General features: G+C 38.6%; 1 long non-coding RNA gene across 1 annotated transcript; it reads left to right on the top strand.

The window, feature by feature from the left end:
- Positions 1 to 293: 293 nt before the first annotated feature.
- Positions 294 to 16,704, top strand: LOC135967988 (uncharacterized). The gene is made up of 5 exons (XR_010582404.1): positions 294 to 317; positions 1,181 to 1,216; positions 13,008 to 13,078; positions 13,270 to 13,414; positions 13,683 to 16,704. It is a non-coding gene; the product is annotated as an uncharacterized lncRNA (long non-coding RNA).
- Positions 16,705 to 16,909: the final 205 nt, after the last annotated feature.

Genomic DNA, 16,909 nt, shown 5'->3' on the forward strand with positions numbered 1-16,909 from the left:
TATCCAAAAAGCATTAAAAATTCTAAATATTTTACTGTGGTTTTATTCTGTTTTTCTGTAAAGAGATGGTATGGCCTCTCAAAAACCAACAATTTAGTAAGCATAGCATTATGACAAATAATTCTGAAAATGACAATCAAGTAATCAAGTTCTGTAAGTTTATGACCTATAAACAAATGAGAATGAGAACTCAAATGTACTCCTTGTTTTCCCTTGCTCTTACAATGTAATCTGAATTTCAGGAGTAACTTCTGAATGTATTTATATCAGGCAGATGGTTCTGTTGCCTACTATTAGTTTGAAAAGAATAGAAGAAGGTATAGATAGGTGACTGGAGAAGGAAAACATTACTAAGCAGACATTAATAGAACGCAGATTTTTAAAGCCAAATCAGTTTTGAAAATGTATACATAAAACTGTGCAAAAGAATTTCTCTAGTTTTTTCCTGTATTATTTAATGGTTGAAGCCTGTAGACTTTTAATTTAATTTAATTTTTTTTTTTTTCTTCTTCTGAGACAGAGTCTTGCTCCATCGCCCAGGCTGGAGTGCAGTGGCACAATCTCGGCTCACTGCAAGCTCCGCCTCCCGGGTTCACGTCATTCTCCTGCCTCAGTCTCCTGAGTAGCCGGGACTACAGGCGCCGGCCATCACGCCCGGCTAATTTTTTGTATTTTTAGTAGAGAAGGGGTTTCACCGTGTTAGCCAGGATGGTCTCAATCTCCTGACCTCCTGATCTACCCGCCTCGGCCTCCCAAAGTGCTGGGATTACAGGCGTGAGCCACCGCCCCGGGCTGTAGACTTTTTTTTTTTCCTATGTTTTAACGGTAAAAATATACCACTTCAAAACTTTCAGTGACAATTCCAACTGGATTAGCCAAACCATATGGAATAACGTTTTTTGTTTTCTTTTGTTTTTGTTTTTAACAAAACCGTGCAGTTTATATTGAAGAAAATATGGTTATCATTAATGTTATTTTTTATTTTCTTTCAATCTCCTATCTGATTCAAGTAATGAATTTTAAGTTTCTGTTTAGTAAGTTTATTGCAAATGTGCCAGAATTTGACATCTGCAATTCTTAGTATATGTTATGTTAAGAAAAACAAAATGTTATTTTAATTAGGTATGATTTCAGCCTCATAAACAAAATCATGAAGTACTGTTTTCCTTTTGCTTCCCAGGAATAGATGTTCATCCAGACCGTAGTTCTCAAATAGGTAAGCATATTAGAACTGGTGTTCACTTGGGAAACTTCTATAAATTGTAAATCCTTCCTTTCTCTCTTCAACACTCTTTCCAAGTTTCTTCCAGGTATTTTGCTATATCTTATGTTAAGCACAATTGCCAGCCATTGCAGTATATTCTGCAGCTACAAGGTTCGTGGACTACTACAAAGACTTTTAGTTTCTTTCAATTCTGATAAGAAAATAAATGACATGATATAGTGGGATAAGTGCTATGATGGGTAAAATGAACTTTATGAAGACAGCCTCTCAAACAAATTTATGCAATAAGGCAACTTATCAGAGGAAGTGAAATCTAAGTTGAGGGTTGAAAGATGACTATAACTAGTTATAAAAGGGGATTTTATGTGTGAGGGTGTATGTATTTAGGAGTGTGGTTTGAGTTTGAAGATTGTTGTAAAGAACATTTTAAGCAAATGTGTATTCTAAGAATATGCAAAAGTATGAAGGAAAGAGTCAGGATATATTGAATACATTATTGTAGTTTCAAAAAATGGTGCATGATTAATGAAGTGAGAGAAGATATTTAGGAGATTGAGGCTGATTATAAAGAGCTGGAGGAAGGAGTTCACCCTTTATCCTGAGAAGATAAAGTGAAAACTTTAAATAACAGACATCATATTTGTGATTTTGAAAAAATTATTGATAACAGAGAAGCAAGAGGCTGGAGGCAATTAGACAGTAATGTAGTGTCTTAGTCAATTTGTGCTGTGATAACAAAATGCCTGAAAGTTAGTAGTTCATAAAGAGCAGAAAATTATTTTCTCACCATGTTGGAGTCTGCAAAGTTCAAGATCAAGGTGCCAACAAATTCAGTCTGGTGAGAGCTGCTCTCTGCTTCCAAGGTGCCTTGTTGCTGTGTCCTCACATGGTGGAAGGTGGAAGAGCAAGCTAGCTGAACACTGTGTAAAGTCTCTTTCTTTTATAAGATCTTTAATCTCATTCCTGAGGAAGGAGCCCTCCAGGCCTAATCAACTCTTACAGTCCCCACTTCTCAATACTTTCACATTGGCAACACCTGAATTTTGGAGAAGGCACATTCAAACCATAGCATGTAGTAATCCAGGTGATAAATTATAGTAAAAAAAAATCATGAGAGTGTTAATGAAGAAAAGATTATGGAAACAAAATATTGAGTCCATATTTGTCTCATCTGGATGTGTGGAACATTTTAATAAGGTATTTTAGATATATTTTTACTCTGTCTACCACCCAGAAAATTTTCCTGAACAGTTTATAACATGAAGTATCTTGCTTCATGTAATACTTATAATTTATATATTTTAATAAATTATTTCAATAAAAATATTCATATGTTTTTCTTTAAGAAAACACCTCTCATGATTCCTTAACCCTCTCTAAGTACTTCCCATGTTCTGTTCCCTTCAAAGGCAGATGTCTCAAAATTTACACTACCGAAATTGTCTGACTTTTATTTACTTGTTAATCTACTCTTGGATTCTGCTCCCAATACTTCCCTTGCCAAGGCCCATAATGACATCTACATTGGAATAGTCAGTGGATGTACTTCTGTCATCATTTGATCACTCTGTTCTGGAAACATTTGCTTCCCTTGAAACTACAACCTTGTTTTTTTACCCATCTCTTTTGCTTCTCTGTCTCAATCTCTTGTCCTAGATGCTCTTCTTCTTACTAACCTCCAGCTACTGAAGTTCTTCAGGGCATGCATATCTCTTCTTTCTTCTAATTTTTCTTCTAATCTAATTAATTTTATAATTCCAAAAAGTATCAGTGTGGCAATACATGAACAGATTATAGCTATTCTAGTTAAATTTTCTTATTTGAATTGTAAAATCTTGTGTTCAAAAACTTATTTGATATATCCATTTGATTGGTTATAAAGATCCCAAGAGTTTACAGAGGCACTAATCCTATTTATGAGGGCCCCTTCCCTATGATTTACTCACCTTCGAAATGTCCCACCTCTTAATACTATCACATTGGGGATTGGATTTCAATATATGAATTTTAGAAGGACACAAACATTCGGATTATAGCAAGAAACAGTAGTATTCTACTAAGCAGGTAACGGCTCATATATCCCTCAGTTTATGACTTAATATAGATGTAGTAGTTTTTCAGAAATTTGTCTTTGGATAAGAAGTTAAATCTTATGTTTTGGATGACCATTGCTAAAAATAAATTCCAAGTACTTTCTAAATTAGGAGGGATAATTCTCCTTTGAATTATATACTCCATTAAAACACTTTAGAGCTGGAAAAATAAAAGAAATTTATAACAATGAGTTTTTTTAGATCACCCAGGCATAAATAAAGGATACTCAGCTATAAAAATGGCTAAACAAGGACTTGATGATTTTTCATAATTGATGTATGCTACTTGTATTTTCATTACTTCATACGCTACTTGTAATTTCAGGAATGCTGTGTTCTAAGAGAATAAATTTTGCTTTAAAAGATACGAGAATATGATTGGGTGCAGTGGCTCACGCCTGTAATCTCAGCACTTTGGGAAGCCTAGGTAGGAGGATAATTTGAGCCCAGGAATTCAAGACTAGACTAGGCAACATGGTGAAACTCTGTCTGTGCAAAAATACTTGGTGACATGTGCCTTTAGTCCCAGCCACTCAGGAGGCTCACTTGAACCCTGGGAGAATCACTTGAACCCTGGGAGGTTGCAGTTGCAGAGAGCCGAGATTATGCCACAGTACTCCAGTCTGGGTGATAGAGTGAGACTCTGTCCCAGCCCAAACAAAGAAAAAAAAGATAAGAGAGTAAGAAATTAAAATAAAAGCTTTTATGACTTACATTTCCTTCCCTGGATCAAGGAAAACTGTTTAAAAAAGCAGGGTAGGCAGATACAAGGAACGTTAGGTGAAGAGGCTATTGCTGCATAGGAGGGGAACACATCTACGGTGACAGATGAGGTGGCAGCTACATTTCACCTCTTGAGAGAATATCTGAACTATTATCAACCCACTTGATACCTAAGAACTCAGTTTTACCTAACCATATGTGTTAAAATAGTATCACACTACTAAGGTCCCCTGTTGCTCATCCAAACCTCACTATCCCCATGAAACATGGGACTCTCCTAATTACTCCCCTATATTATCATGCACTGCCTCTGATGACATTAACACAGAAGTCCTCAACATGTTACAGATTGTTGTGCACTGCAGTAGCTGTTTTATGTGAGAGATCTAGGTCTTGGTAAGTTATGTGCTTTCTTATCACCACATTCTCTTGCCCAGAATGACTGGTCCGAAGAGTGAACACGTAACTGTTGGAAGATCAATTGCACTCCCTTTTTTGGCATTGACATATAAAACAATGTTTTCATCTAGGATTTGTGGACTGAGATTATCAGTAGCCATGTTCCACACCCTAGGAACACGCAGAGACAAAACAAAACAAAAATCTAACTACAAAGAGAGAAAGTCCCCAGTCCCCAGTCCCAATTCCTAAATTCCTAGTGTGCAGCTCTTCCTTGACATCTGTCAGCTATTTGAGTGTATTTACTTGTATATAAACTAATAATTTTGTTGTTTTGCTCCATTTGTTATGGGTTGATTTTCTGTTGTTTGCCAGCTAATGGATCCTAATAAATACATTAATATAAAAGCTGAGAAATGCGGCTAAAAAAAGTAATGTGTCATATCCAATTAGATGATGTGAGAACATAACATTTAAATTATTTTCTTTATCTCCTATATGTCGTGACTTATAAAATTGAGAGAAATAACATACCACAATAAATTTGGAATAAGTCTGAATTCTGTGTCCAAGCACTTTGGTGTACTCTGTGCATATATATGACAATAATCTATTATTATGCTTAAGAATAGGTATTAATTGCAGTATTTGAAGAGTAAAGCTCTACAAGTTGATGAGTTATCAGTAACTTGTATTTGTAGTTGGATCTGCACCAGGAGATCAGTTTCATAATGGGGCTATCATTTTGCGAAATGCAATAACAATTAACAACACATTATTAAGAGCCAAATAATCCTTAACAAAACAAAAAAATCTGGTGTGAATTTAAAGCACTATATCCATGTGAAGGGAAAATACAGTTCTGGAGTTCTCAGAAGTGTGTTCAATCTGGAATTGATTACAGTTTCTCACTTCACCAGTATAAAGAATGAGCAGGAAGATTTGAAGTAGGAAGCGATGTGTGTGTACATGGAGTGGGCTGGTACAGTCAGGGGCTAATCATGGTTGGCTAACATGGAGAGACTTTGAAGGAGAACTGACTAAAATACAACTTGTAAACTCTTAGGCATTTTCCTGTGACTAATAACCACCACCAGATGTGTCCAGATGACAACAGCTTGAAAAGATTCTGAGACCATTTTTTTCCCCCTCTAAATGTGTTGTTTACAGCCTTATTGTCTACGAATGATTATTACAAATGGAGAGAAATTGGATGGAGTCACAATTGGAAACACTACAATTCTGATTCAGGAGAAATATTTGAAAGGCCTTTCAAAAAATTTTAAATAAATCTATTTCAGTCATTCATTAAATGTAATCCATATGAAACGTTAGGAGCCTTGCGGATACAAGGATGAGAAGAAAATGTGGCATTTTATCTAAAGTCTAAAATTTTGTAGGAAAGATGACATGATAATACAGCTTCATGTTTGCTGAACAAACTAATTCTGGAGAGAGACGAGATTAGCTAAAATACGTGACAAAAGAGAGGTTTCACCAAAGCACTCTGTGAGATCAGAAGAGGATGAGGTGCTTTGGGCACATCCACATGGGTACCTGGGATGATGTGAGACTTGAGAGGAGTCTTCAACATAAAGAGGAAAGAAACGTCGGAAATATTATACCAAGCTCATCTGGGAAATGGGGAGTAATACAATTTATGTCAGCATGTACAGTATTTGTCAACTCTTAGAATGATGTTAAGTTAGTATTAATTTTCCAAGGGCATTTTAAATGTCTGAATAGAAGTGTAGACCTTCTTCTATAGTTAAGTGAAAGTGTTCAAAGTCACTGAGCAATGGAGTGACGTTATCAGAGCAGGGTTTTAGAAATAAAAATGAATTGAATTTTTACAAATGAAATAAGAGCAAGAGACACTCTAAGTAGGAAGTCCAATTGGGAAATTTGCCATAGTCTAGAAAGCAAATCATAAGGATCCAAAGGATAGTAATGGGAGCAAAGACCAGATTCAGGGAAAACTGAAAAATAAAACAAATGCAGCAAACAGCAGGACAGGACTAGAAGGCAGGCTCTTCACTAAGACACTCTTAAAGTCTTCATGTGTATGCCCATGTGTTCCTGATAGCACTGGACTTTTCATCCTTGTCTTGTGCCGGTTTTCAAGGGAATTCTTCCAGCTTTTTCCCATTCAGTTTGATATTGGCTGTGAGTTTTTCATAGATAGCTGTTATACTTTTAAAATATGTTCCTTTAATGCCTAGTTTGTTGAGGGGTTTTAACATGAAGGAATGTTGGATTTTATTGAAAGCCTTTTCTGCATCTATTGAAATAATTATGTGGTTTTTGTTTTTATTTTGTCTATGTGACAAATCACATTTAATGATCTGCATATGTTGAAGCAACCTAGTATCCCAGGAGGAAAGCCTACTTGATCATGATGCATTAGCTTTTGATGTGATGCTGGATTCGGTTTGCTAGTATTTTGTTGAAGATTTATGCATCAATGTTCATCGAGGATATTGATCTGAATTTTTTTTTTCATCGTTGTGTATCAGGATGATGCTGGCCTCATAGAATGAGCTGGTGAAGAATTAATCCTTCTCAATTTTTGGTGTAATTTCAGTAGGAATGGTACTAGTTATTTATTCTTTTACTTCTGGTAGACTTTGGCCATGAATCTGTCTGGTCCTGGGCTTTTTTGGTTTGTAGACTTTTTATTACTGATTCAACTTTAGAACTCATTATTGGTCTGTTCAGGAATTCAATTTCTTCCTGATTCAGCTTTGGAAAGTTGTGTGTGTCCAGGAATTGATCCATTTCTTCTAGATTTTCTAGTGTGTCTGCATAGAGATGTTCAAAGTAGTCTCTCATACTTTTTTTTTTATTTCTGTGGGGTCAGTGGTAGTGTTCCCCTTTTTATCTCTAATCGTGTTATTTGGATCTTCTCTCTTTTTTATTAGTCTAGCTAACAATCTGTATATCTTATTTTTTTTAAAGAACCAATTCCTGCATTCATTGATGTTTTGTATGGTTTTTCACATCATCTCACTTTCCTTCACTTCAGCTGTAATTTCGATTAGTTCTTGTCTTCTGCTAGCTTTGGGGTTGGTTTATTCTTGCTTCAACAGTTCTTCTAGTTGTGATGTTAGGTTGTTAACTTGGAATCTGTCCAACTTTTTGATGGGGGCATTTAGTGCTGTAAATTACACTGTTAGTACTACCTTACCTGTGTCCCAGAGATTCTGGGGTATTGTATCTTTGCTCTCATTAGTTTCAAATAATTTCTTGATTTCTGCCTTAATTTCATTATTCATCAAAAAATCATTCCAGAGCAAGTTAGTTTCCATACAATTGTATGGTTTTGAGTGATTTTCTTTGTGTTGATTTCTATTTTTATTGTGCTGTGGTCCAAGAACATGGTTGGTATGAGTTTGGTTCTTTTGCATTTGCAAAAGATTGTTTTATGTCCCGTTGTGTGTTCAGTTCAGGTACTGAATGTTTGTTAATTTTCTGCTTCTATTATGTGTCTAATACTGTCAGTGGGGTGTTGAAATCTCTCATTGTTATTGTGTGGGAATCTAAGTCTCTTCATAAATCTCTAAGAATTTGCTTTATTAATCTGGGTGCTATGTTGGGTGTGTATATATTCAGGATAGTTAGATATTCTTTTTGAACTGAATCCTTTACCATTATTGGTGCAATGGTCATTGTGGTTTCAGACCGTGAATTTTAGATCAGTATAACTAAGCTCAAACACATCTTTACTAATCAAAATAGGAACCATTATAATCAACACATTTTTGCCAATGAGAAATAAGTTTGTTTATTCCTGTAGTGTAAAAATCTGTGCTTTGGGATTTGACAAACTCTTGGAAAGCATTTTCTGCATCTTGCTTGTTGTGAAAGCATTTTCCCTGCAAAAAGTTGTCGGGATGCTTGAAGACGTGGTAGTTGGTTGGTGAAAGGTAAGGTCAATATGGGAGATGAAGCAAATTTCATAGCCCAGTTTGTTCAACTTTCGAAGTGATGGTTGGAAAACATGCAGTCGGATGTTGTCATGGAGAAGAATCGGCCCCTTTCTGTTGACCAATGCTGGCTGCAGGCGATAGAGTTTTCAGTGCATCTCATCAATTTACTGAGCTTACTTCTCATATAATGGTTTCAATGGGATTCAGAAAGCTGTAGTAGATCAGACTGGCAGCAGACCACCAAACAGTGACCATGACCTCGTTTTGGTGCAAGCTTGGCTTTGGGAAGTTCTTTGGAGCTTCTTATCGGTCCAACCACTGAGCTGGTCATTGCCGGTTATTGTATAAAATCCACTTTTTGTCACACGTCACAATCCAATTGAGAAATGGCTCATTGTTGCTGTGCAGAATAAGAGAAGATGACATTTCAAAATGACAAGTTTTTTTATTTTTGTTTGGCTCATGAGGCATCAATAACTGGGTACTTATGGAGCTTTTTCACCTTTCCAATTTGCTTCAAATGCTGAACGATCATAGAATGGTTGATATTGAGTTCTTCAGCAACTTCTTGTGTAGTGTGAGAGGATCAGCTTTGATGATCACACTCAATTTACCATATCCTTTGAAAAACTTCTTGAATCACTACTGAACTGTACATTTGTTAGCAGTTCCTGGGTCAAATATGGTGTTGATATTGTAAGTTGTCTCCATTGCTTTATGACTCATGAACTTGAATTAAAAAATCGCTCAAATTTTCTTTTAGTCTAACATCATTTCCATAACCTAAAATAAACATAAAATAAACAGCAAGTAATAAATCATTAGCAAAAAAACCACAAGGCGAGAAATGCCCATTAAAATGATGTGTAACATAACCACATTTATTTAGGAATATATCCCAATATCAAACAGCAATTTCCAACAATGCAAAAACTGCAATTACTTTTGCACTCACCCAGTATAATGCTCTTCTTTATCTTTTAAAAATCTTTGTTGGTTTAAAGCCCATTTTATCTAAAATTAGGATACTAATTCCTGCTTTTTCTGTTTTCCATTTGCTTGGTAGATTTTTCTCCATCCCTTTATTTTGAGGCTATAGGTGTCACTGCATATAAGATTGGTCTCTTGGTGATATCATACCATTGGGTTTTGCTTCTTTATCCAGCATGCCACTGGGTCTTTTAATTGGGGCATTTAGCCTGTTTACATACAAGGTTAATATTGATATGTACAGATTTGATCCCATCATTATATTGTTATGAGGTTGACTGGTTTGTGTGATTGCTTTATGGTGTCATTGGTCTGTGTACTTATGTGTGTTTTTTTAGTGACTGGTAATCATCCTTTCTTTTCATATTTAGTGCACTTTTCAGGACCTCTTGTAAGGCAGGTTTGGTGAGCATTTGCTTTTGCTCAGCATTTGCTTGTCTGTAAAGGATCTTATTTCTCCTTCACTTATGAAGCTCAGTTTGGCAGGATACAAAGTTCCTGGTTGGAAATTATTTTCTTTAAGAATGCTGAATATAAGCTCTGAATCTCTTTCTGGCTTGTAGTGTTTCTCCTGAAAGGCCAGCTGTTAGCCCCAGGGGCTTCCCTTTGTAGATGGCCTGTCCCTTCTCTCTAGCTTCCTTTAACATTTTGTTCTCTCATTTTGACCTTGTAAAATCTCATTATTGTGTCTTGGAGATGGTTCTCCCAGGGGTTCTCTGCATTTTCTGAATTTGAATATTGGTCTGTCTAGCAAGGTTGGGAAAGTTTTCATGGATGATATCCTGAAAAATATTTTCCAAGTTGCCTACTTTCTCCCCATCTCTTTCATGAATGCCAATGAATCACAGGTTTGGTCTCTTTACATAATCTCGTATTTTTCAGAGGTTTTGTTTATTCTTTTTTATCCTTTTTTCTTCATTTTTTGTCTGAGCTATTGCAGAGAGTCAGTCTTCAAGCTCTGAGATTCTTTCCTCAGCTTGGTCTATTCTGCTGTTAATGCTTGCAATTTCATTATGTAATTCTTTTACTTTGTTTTATAGCTCTGCTCTCTCACTCTCAAATCAGTTTGTTTCTTAATGGCTTGTCTTTTTTTTTTTTTTTTTTTTTTTTGTTTTGTTTTGTTTCTTTGGCTTTCTGTGTTCTCATGAATGTTGATCAACTTTGTTTTTATCCTTATTCTGAATTCTGTTTCTGTCATTTCAGCCATTTCAGCCTTAGAACCACCCTTGCTGGGGAACTAGTGTGGTCATTTGGAGAAAAGAAGTTACTCTGGCTTTTTGAGTTGTGAGAGTTTTTGCACTACTTTTTTCTCATCTGTGTGAGCTGGTGTTCCTTTAACTGTGGCATAAATTCAGTACAGTCAGTGAACTTCTTTTCTAGATGGTTTCAGAAGGCCGAGACTTTGTGCAGGCTGTTTATTTGCAGATGAATTATTGTCTTTGGTTTCATAGGGGGTATATTGTAAAGTATTTTTGGTGTTGATATTTTGGACTATGATCCAGTAGATGGCACTTAAGCATAATGGCCATTCAGTAGACTCTTGCAGTCATATGACTTCTCTGTATTTCCTCATGATTTCAGTCATGCTCCCTCTCAATGCTCCTGAAGTGTGGGCTCATCTCTCACTTGAGTGCTGGCTTCAGATCTCAGCTTGATACTCCCAGGTTACACACCACAGCTCTGGGGTGATCTCAGGCTTTCTGTTCCCTCCCCAACTTGGAAGCAGCAGGAGAAGGGACCCTAGAAGTAGTTGTGGCATAGGGTCTTTCACTTGTCTCTTGGGGGTCCACCACAGAGAGATATGGAGCCGCTATCAATCAGTGTGATTGGTCCAGGATGGGGCATCTCTGCTAGGCCCAAACTGGGAGAGCCTTGCCTGGTGACTAGTGGCAGCGGGGCGGTATAGCGGGGAGACCTGGGAAAGACAGGCTTCTTCTCCTCGTTAGGGTGGCTGCATCTTGCTGAATGTGTGTGTAAAGCACTCAGGGTCTTTGCTTCTTCTCTGGTCTGAGAGCAAGGGCAGTACCACTGCAGTGGAAGTTGTAGTGGGGCTTTCAGTTGCCTCTGGGAGCTCCACCTCAGAGAAACAAGGAGTTGCTGCTACTGGGAATAGTCAGTCAAGGGGTGGGGCAGTTGCTCTACTGACCCAAGTTGTGGGCTCTGCTTGGTGAAAAGTGGGGGAACGAGGGCTCACAGGGAGAAGAGACTGTTCTTCTCTCTGTATGCTGACTGTAGTGTTCTGGAAGTTCAGGTGAACTCCTCAAAGTCTTTGTTTCTTCTTAGATCAAGGGCAGCAGGGGCAGGACCATTGTTGTGGCCGTAGTAGGGATGCTGTCACTTGCCTCTGGGAGCCTCTTAGGGAGACACAGAGCCACTAGCAGTGGGAATGTTCAGCCAGGGATGGGGTGGTAGTTCTTGGTACCAAGGCAGGGACCCTGCCTGGTGAGGGGAGAAGGTGAGGGCTCACAGGGAAGAGAGACTGGACTCCTTTTCAAATGAGCTACCATATACTGGTGGTGCCAGAATAACAATTAGGCTCTTTATTTCTTCTCTCACCCAAGGGTGGTTAGGGCAGTACCATTGCAGCTGCAGTGGCAGAGGTGTTGTGGATTCTCTCTGGGAATTCCTTTTCAGAGAAATGCAGAGCTGCTTCTGACTGAAATGTTCAAGGGGGAGCAAGGGAATTGTGCTGGAGTTGGAAGGTCCCACCCAGTGAAGAGAAGCAAGGACAGAAACCCACATGGAAAACAGTCTGTCCACTTTTCTGTGGGATGGCTGCACTGTGCTGGGGAGCCATGCCACTGCCTACTCACCACATACTCCCCAGAACTCACAGGGTATAGTGGCAAGGGTTGTGAGACAGCAAGAATGGCGTCTGGCTTCTCACTCTCAGAGCTCTGTCCCAGGAAGGTGCAGAGCTGCTACTGGCCCAAGATCCTTGGTTGGATGTGGCTGGAGTCCCAATTTAGTAGGTCTTGCCCCATGAGGAGAAGGAGGAGCCATTTGGGAGCCACATAAAAAATAGCCTGACTGCTTTTCCATGGGATGGCTACACTGCAATGGAGATCCACACCTCTCCCTAATCACTACTCGAGACAGAGGGCTATGGAGGCGGGGGCTGCAAGACAGCAAAAATGCTGGTCAGCCTCTCTTTCTGGGAGCTTCATCCCAAGGAAGTACAGAGCTATTACCTGCTGAGAACCCAGAGGGTTGGTGGCTGGAGACCCAGGCAGGTGGGCCTTAGCCTGTGAGATGCAGTGGAGGTGAGGCTTGCAGTCCATTGCTGCTCAAGACCCTGGATTTAGTTCTTTTCCTGGGGCATGTGAGAGAGCCTGTCCTCCTCCACAGCCAGAGTTGCCGCCACTAATTCTGGGATGTCCAGGGAGTCAAGGCTCCAGAGACTCTGCATGTGCCTGAGCAGCAGCTCTGCCCACACTCCACATAGCTCTCTGTGTTGGTCTGGGGCCCCTGGTTGGGGGCTCACTGGGCGTCTCCTGAGTTCAGGGTTGCAAAGGTCCATGGAAGAATTGTGGGTACCCAGGGACTCTTACTCATTCACCATTTTCCCATGTTGAGGAAGCCTCCCCTGACTTTGTGATAGTCTTGGGTGAGTGGTCATCCTGTCTTGCTTCTCTCCATTCTCCTTAGGTCGAGTTGTTTCCTTGATGAATCCCAATGTGTCTACCTAGATACTCCAGTTGAAGATCTAGTAATTAAAGGTATTCTTTATTCAATGAATATTGTAGTATAAACTATTAATTTCTGCCTCAGTCTTTCAAGACTCTATAAATTAATTGTTCTAATGCTGCTCCTATGTTTGGCAAGAAAATTGGTTAGAGAAATGTAGTTAGAGAAATAGTAGAAGAAAATCCATTGATTTTATTTTCCTCTTTATGTTAATTTTTTGAAGGTCTCTTTACACCAGAGCTAAGATCATGAATAAAGGAGCAGCTTTGGGTCTGCAGAGATTATATAGGACTGTATGTTTCTGGCAGGTCATTTGCCATCATTGCAAGGAGTGTACATAGATGTCATCATTGCAAAGGATGTGAGAGGTAATTGCTTTATTGTATTAGAAGCAAACAGATATCCTGGTTCAAATGACTGAAACTCAAGTATTGGCAATATTAATGAACTTCAGGAAAAATTTAATTGAACTCTGTTAGAGCAAAATAAGTTAGGGACTTAACATTTTAATCAAATGTTGTATTGTTCTGCCGTATTAAGAAAAAAATTCTGGGTTTTTTTTTTTTTTTTTGTAATAAAAATGGCCTAATGAACAGTTTCTAAAGTTAACCAAATTAAGTTTAAATTACTTTTCAGGAAAAATTTATTCAAAAATGCACTTATTAAAATTTCTTCCACTGAGCTGGATCCTTAATTTACATACTTGTTTGTAGATTCTGTTTCTCTAAGTATTCTTGAAAAATTCGTATAGAATATTTCTTGTAATCTCAAGTTTATTGTTATTATGGTCAACCACTAATTACTTGAAGAATGTAATATAAAATTTTTCATCTTTTATGAAGTCTCTGAGTTACCTTTTGATACAGTTTGCCTGTGTCCTCACCCAAGTCTCATCTTGAATTGTAGCTCTTATAATCCCCACGTGTTGTGGGAAGGACCTGATGGGAGGTAATTAAATTATAGGGGTAGGTTTTCCTGTGTTGTTCTTGTGATAGTGAATAAGTCTCATGAGATCTGATGGTTGTATAAAGGGCAGTTCCCCTGCACATGCTGTCTTGCTTGCTGCCATGTAAATGTGCCTTTGCTCCGCCTTCACCTTCTGTGATGATTGTGAGGCCTCCTTAGCCATGGAAACTGTGAGTCCATTAAACCTCTTTTTCTTTATAAATTACTCAGCCTTGGGTATTTCTTCATAGCAGTATAAAAATGGACTAATACAGTAAATTGGTACTGGTAGAGTGGAGTACTGTTATTAAGATACCTGAAAATGTGGAGGCAACATTGGAACTGGGTAACAGGCAGAGGTTGGAACAATTTGGAGGGCTCAGAAGAAGACAGGAAGATGTGGGAAAGTTTGGAACTTCCTAGAGACTTGTTGAATGGCTTTCACCATAATGCTGATAGTAATATGGACAATAAAATCCAGGCTAAGGTGGTCTCAGATTGAGATGAGGAATTTGTTGGAAACTGGAGTAAAGGTCACTCTTATTATGCAAAGAGATGTGCTGCATTTTGCCCCCACCCTAGAGATCTGTGGAGAGATGATTTAGGGTATCTGGTGGAAGAAATTTCTAAGCAGCAAAGTGTTCAAGAAGTAACAGGGCATAAAAATTTGGAAAATTTGCAGCTTGACGATGTGGTAGAACAAAAAGTCCATTTCCTGGGGAGAAATTCAAGCCACTGCAGAAATTTGCATAAGTAACGAGGAACCAAAGGGTAATCCCCAAGACAATGGGGAAAATGTCTCCAGGGCATATGAGAGAACTTCACAGCAGCCCCTCACATCACAGGCTCAGGGACCTGGGAGGAAAAAATGATTTTGTGGGCCTGGTTCAGGACTTCCTTCCTGTGTGCAGCCTAGGGACTTGGTGCCCTGTGTCCCACATGCTCCAGTCATGGCTAAAAGTGGCCAAGGTACAGCTCAGGTCATTGCTTCAGAAAGTGCAAATCACAAAGTCTTGATAGCTTCCATGTGGTGTTGGTCCTGTGAGTGCACAGAAGTCGAGAATTGAGTTTTGGGAACCTCTGCCTAGTTTTCAGAGGATGTATGGAAGCAGCTGGATGTCCAGGCAGAGGTGTGCTGCAGGGGTGGAGCCCTCATGGAGAACCTCTGCTAGGGCACTGCAGAAGGCAAATGTAGGGTGAGAGCCTCCACACAGAGTCCCTATTGGGATACTTCCTTGTGGAGCTGTGAGAAGAGAGCCACCATCTTCCAGATCCCAGAATGGTAGATCCACTGAAAGCTTGAACTGTGCACCTGAAAAAGCCACAGACACACAATGCCAGCCCAGGAAAGCAGCCAGGAGGGAGGCTGTACCCTGCAAAGCCACAGGGACAGAGCTATCCGAGGCTGTGGGAGCCCACCTCTTGTATCAGCATGACCTGGATGTGAAACATGGAGTCAAAGGAGATAATTTTGGAGTTTTAAGATTTGACTGCCCCATTGGATTTTTGACTTGCATGGGGCCTGCAGCCTCTTCGTTTTAGTCAATTTCTCCCATTTGGAATGGCTGTATTTACCCAATACCTGTACTCCTATTGTATCTAGGAAGTAACTAACTTGCTTTTGATTTAACAGGCTCATAGGCAGAAGGAACTTGCCTCGTCTCAGATGAGACTTTGGATACAGACTTTTGAGTAAATGCTGAAATGGGATAACACTAGGGGGGACTCTTGGAAAGGCATGGTTGGTTTTGAAATGTGATGACATGAGATGTGGGAGGGGCTGGGGATGGAATGATATGATTTGGCTTTGTCCCCACCCAAATCTCATCTTGAATTGTAGCTCCCACAATTCCCATGTATCCTAGGAGAGACCCAGTGGGAGGTAATTTAATCGTAGGGGTGGATTTTCCCCTCCTGTTCTCATGGTAGTGAATAAGTCTCATGAAATCTGATGGTTTTATAAAGGGCAGTTCCTCTAAACATGTTCTCTTGCCTGCCACCATGTAAGATGTGCCTTTGCTACTCCTTCACCTTCTGTGAAAATTTTGAGGCCTCCCTAGCCATGGGGACTGTGAGTCTATTAAACCTCTTTTTCTCTGTAAATTACCCAGTCTTGGTTATTTCTTCATAGTAGTAAAAAAATAGACTAATACACCTTTTATCTTTCAGACTTTTCTGTATTTTTGTAACTTTTTGTGAGACTTCATAAAAGTTTAGAAAATGCATTAGTTAATTGCGTTATTGCTAAAAGTGAAAGTCATCTAGCAGTCTTATTCACATATGGCCTAGTTTTTCAAGAGTTTTTCAGAACCTAGGTTGGCTAGAAAATCACCAGTCTTTTCTCATTATATTGTAGAAATTTCATCAATGAGTATTGTCAGATGTTGTGTAAGACCTTACAAAGACCCCACAGAAGTAAAGGCAATAATCCTATTCATAAAAAAACAAATTGATAACAAAAAACAAAACAAAACAAACTAAAAAGTACTTGAAACTTCAAGAAATGTTTTTCCAATAATTGAAAATAAATAGCTGTTCAGATGAATATAAAATAATAAATCTCAATAAATTAAATTCAGCTGCCATTTTTGGATAATTAATTGGTATATGTTTGAATATGTGTGCATATTGTGTAACAATGATACTGGCTGTAAGATAGCTCATATTGGGTTCTTTTTCTGCTACCTATAATAGATTTGTGAGTGTCTTCAACATTTTCCAGTCTGGTTCCTCTTATATTTAGCATTTTCTAGTTGGCTGCTCCTATGTAAAGGTGCAGCTTAAGATTATAGAATGGAGTTAATGTAGCTAAATTCCATGGCAGAGGATGTTGCACTTCTGCAAAATGGAATAACAGGGACCATATTTTCTCTTCTGAGTAAAACAATTTTTAAAAAACAAAAATAAATTTAAAAAAC

This window comes from Macaca fascicularis, chromosome 17 (assembly GCF_037993035.2).
Source record: "Macaca fascicularis isolate 582-1 chromosome 17, T2T-MFA8v1.1".
NCBI classification, from domain to species: domain Eukaryota; kingdom Metazoa; phylum Chordata; class Mammalia; order Primates; family Cercopithecidae; genus Macaca; species Macaca fascicularis.